Source organism: Lygodium microphyllum, chromosome 25, assembly GCF_053477565.2.
Source record: "Lygodium microphyllum isolate KBCC chromosome 25, Lygodium_microphyllum_v1.1.10, whole genome shotgun sequence".
In the NCBI taxonomy this organism is placed as follows: Eukaryota; Viridiplantae; Streptophyta; class Polypodiopsida; order Schizaeales; family Lygodiaceae; genus Lygodium; species Lygodium microphyllum.
In genome coordinates, this window is record NC_141159.1 from 41,371,957 (window position 1) to 41,376,274 (window position 4,318).

Sequence of the window (4,318 nt, forward strand, 5' to 3'; positions counted from 1 at the left end):
GAGTTTGGGATCCAAAGAATGTACTTTGCGGCCAGTAAGAAGGGTTTCGACTACTAGGAACTCCATAGATTTGAGAAAGTTCAAAAATGTGGATGGCTTACAAGATCCTATTCTTTTAATCTCTTTAAGGAATGTTCATATTTGTACATTGCACGCAAAGATTAGAATAATTGATAAGTTGCTTAGGTTGCATCTTGACTATGCATGTTCAATAAAACCAATATCTTTGTCAGATGACTGCATTGATAAATGTGAGGCTTTGCTCTCAAAAATGGGTTTTCATGGAGGTCAATTTCACCTAAGAAAGGATCCAATAGTCTCAGGAAAAATAAGAGATGTCTTAGCATATGTCTCTATGGGGGGTGCAAAAGCTAGATGATTTCTAGGAAATCATACAGGTAAACAAATGAGTGCATTGTGGGAGTGCTGGAGAGAGTTGTGTGCAATCACAACAAATGTGGCTAGTACACCACAAGTGGCATTCCTACGAATGGAGGTTTGGAGACATCTTGACATATTTTTAAAAGTACTTGGGGAACAAAAGATAACATCCAATTATTTGGAAGAGTACAAACGTTCAATTGTAAATCTTGTTCAAACAATCAAGGAAGCTTGGGGAGAAAAGGATATTACTTTCTACTTGGTAAGATAAACATAAATTTGAGTCTTTGTGCTTTGAAAACAAGGTTTAATGGTTCAAACTGATTTTTTTATTTTATGGGTTGTCAGAGCATATTCTTCTGGTTGACGGTCCTTATTTTGTGGAAGAGCAAGGGCCGCTAGCAACTTACAGTAGCCAAGGTATGGAGAAATCCCACTACCAAGCACGTACATGTTTCTTTTAGAGCACTAGACGCGAAGGAGAAGTAATTAAAACCAATGCCCTTGAGGAGTTATTCAATTGGTTTTTTTGAAGACAATTGCAAAGACTGAAGAACACAACAAATTGCGATGGAATCTAGAATACACGTACTATTTTCAAAATAATCTATACATGGCTAGCTTTCAAGAGCCTTTACATCCTCATCCTCCTCATGCATTTTTCCTCTATAATGTAAAAACTTTATTCTCTTATATCTAGCTATGGACTTGATATCTGTTTTATTTGCTACTAAAGCATAAGATGAGAATGCTAGGAAGTATCCAACCCTAGAGGCAAAGAAGCCACGACCATAACCAAATATTCGGACGGCTGATGTCTTTTCTAGGAACATGACTGTGTGCATTGTATTGCAAACCTAAGTACCCAAGGAGCCTTGTAAGTGCTTTGACACAAACAATCGGCCATGAGGCCTCCTCTCCGAGAACATGCTATGCAAAACCAATAGAACACTCAGATCAATCCTTGATATGTAATGCCCAAGTGCAACATCCTTTAGGGAACTACCACCAATTCTTGATTGTTTTTCTCTTCCCAATAAATTATCCTCATCTGTAATCTCCAACTATAACACCAAATGTCAAAATTAAAAAAATGAAAATATGTATGTGGTTTCACAAAAATAGAAGAAAGCATTACCATTTGATTTTCATCACTCTCAAGTTTACTTGGATTCCATAAACTAATTGATGTCTCCTTTATATCCTTGAGTTCCTTAACATATTCTGACTCCTCCCTTCCAAAATTGGAGATTCCAAGCTTCTCTTGAAATTGGTCAAACTCATTATTAGCAATATGTAACTCTCTCTCAACATCTCTTACCTTGCTTAAACATAGGAAAAATGCATCTGATGCATCTATAAACTTATCATCTAACACTTGAGTATCTAGTTTTAGTAAGTCCTCCTTGGATTCATTCTCAACATCCATTATGCCTTCTACATCTATGCAAATGCCGCTACAATAACTACCAAGCAATAATCCTCCCTCGAATTGAAAAGGATTTGTAGATCATGCAATAATATGTACTCTTTGTCTTTAATTGGGGAAATTGGCAAGGATTGAACAATAAGGTTGGAAGGGGCGTCATATACTTCATCAACCTCTACATTGCTCTCTTTAATTACTGTCTGTGCTTTAAATTGAGCAACATCTAGGTCTTTTGCAATTGATGCTTGCATTTGTGGGTCTACTTGCTCCTCAACATCCACATCGCCTGCTAACTCTTTAAGAAGACAACAGCTTGACAATTTTGAGGTTTCCTTAAGATTTTCATCAGATTTGATGTGGTACTTCACAAGAGAAAATACAATAAATGCAGCAAACTTAAGCATAAGCTTGCATTTTTTTTGTGTGTAAAGAGCATAACTCAGATGCATAGAATCTACCAAGAGAATGATAACCACATTTCTTGGTGAAGGAAGACTTCACAATGGCCGACCTCCCAATAGGAGTGTGAACATAATCCTTGGAGTCCAACTGAACAATAGGATATGCCAACTCTTCAAACTCTGTAAATTTTTCCCTGCAAAAGTCCTTTGAGTAATTCACAACTTGATCAAGATCCCACTCTAGATTGAAAATCTCCCTAACTGTTGCAAAGAAGGACAAGTCACTATTATTTTCAATAAGGAAATCCAAAAGTCTCTTTAAGGCTCTGACCTCTATAATCATACTAAAGCCTTGGGTCCTCACAAAAGAATTTCCCTTTTTTGAAGCCTTCTTTGTAGTCATAGCACTTGTCACTGACACATGAGATGCAGCTAAAACTTCTGGGGCAACTGACTCCCGGGACAATGTGGATTTAAGCCTTTTTTTACCTTTCCCAACTATGGGGGGTGACAGGGGTGGGTTCTCACTTGACATTTTGAAGTAGCACAATTACGGAGCTGATACAATGCAAAGAGATATTGGCAGGACCTAGAATGTATACCTATCACACCATATCAGACCAACCTCAAAACGGCGTAATCATCACATGAAAAAAGACATAGCACCATGCTATCATGCCATATCAGAAGCTACCACACATAAGCACAAAGGAGCATGAACATGTCGAACACTCTTGATGAAGAAGACCAAGTGGACAAGAAGAGGTGACAGGAGAGGACAATGACGGTAGGAAGATGATGTAAAAGGGAGGCGGATATGGTAAGGAGGATAATGGGAGTAGGACGGGGAGGTCAGACTGGAGGTCAGACAATGACAGTAGAAAATCACGAAAAGAGTGCGAAGTGAGAGCTCGATTCATTATATTGGCCATGTGGAACAGTCTCGAACCCTTGGGAAACCCTAATTGGAGAATGAATAGAAAAATTATGCATGTCTAAAAACTCTCGCGTATATATAAGGGCCCCCATTTTTCATGAAGATCGTTTCATACTTTTCATCTTCCTTGTCATATGTCCGACCCTCCTACCAATTTCCTCCTATCGCGTGGTATAGGTATTTCTTCTGATATGGTGCGATTGTGGGATTTTTGCATGAGGAGGCTTTCATCATCGCACCATATTAGCTTCTTCTTTATACGGAGTGATTGTGCTATGTCTTCATCAGCACATCGTGATCTTATCACGCCGTTACGAGGTTTCAATCTAAAAGTTCCTTGCTCTTGCATCGCACTAGTGTTGTTTCTCTTTAACATCAATGTTTCCTATTGTTCTAGCATTTTTCCGATATGGCATGATAGTGTTAGTTAGATATTAGGAGCCTCATCTCATCGTACTGTATTTTCAAATCTATTACAAGTACTCCTAACCCTTAGCCTGCACAAATGATGGCTAGGACAGAGCAAACTGCAAGGAAGGTTTACATGAAGAAACATTCAAGGGAAGGTGAAGAGGAAACAGTTGAGGAGACACGTGAAGATATTGTTTGCCCTGCTACCCCTGCTAGTGTTGGAGGTGAAGGTGAATCCTCATAGAACTCCAAGTCAGCTCTGGTGAGGTTCACAACCTTCAAGTTTCCTTCTTAATCCTGCGCCCAAGAAACCCCTTTTAAGAGAAATAGAAAATCTAGGTGGTTCTACATGCAGAGATGTTTTAAAGAGGTAAGGAAATCTCAAAAGACCACCAGTCATCTCATTCCTAAGGCTCCTTTTTTTAGAGTGGTCAAGGAGATATCTGACAAGTTGTCTTCAATTGATGCTGTGGAGGGCCTCAATAAGAAATGGCAATTGTTTACCCTACTCCACTTATAGGAGGCAGTAGAGGATTTTTTAATTGATTTTTTGAATGATGTTGTGCATACATTGTAGTTACTCATGCACATTGAATTACATTGATGAATAAGGACTTTAGTATGGTAAGTAGACTTAGGTATAGGTTTGAAAAAGTTTTGAAGCCTCTGCCAAGTACTGATCAAAAGGCATTTGAAATCCTCAATATTCCACCCAAGGTATCTAGAAAATGGAAGGAGCCACGTGCGGCCAAGGTTGTG

General features: G+C 38.7%; 1 pseudogene; it reads left to right on the plus strand.

The window, feature by feature from the left end:
* The first annotated feature begins 355 nt into the window (after window positions 1–355).
* Window positions 356–962, plus strand: LOC148014130 (uncharacterized; annotated as a pseudogene).
* The last annotated feature ends 3,356 nt before the right edge of the window (window positions 963–4,318 follow it).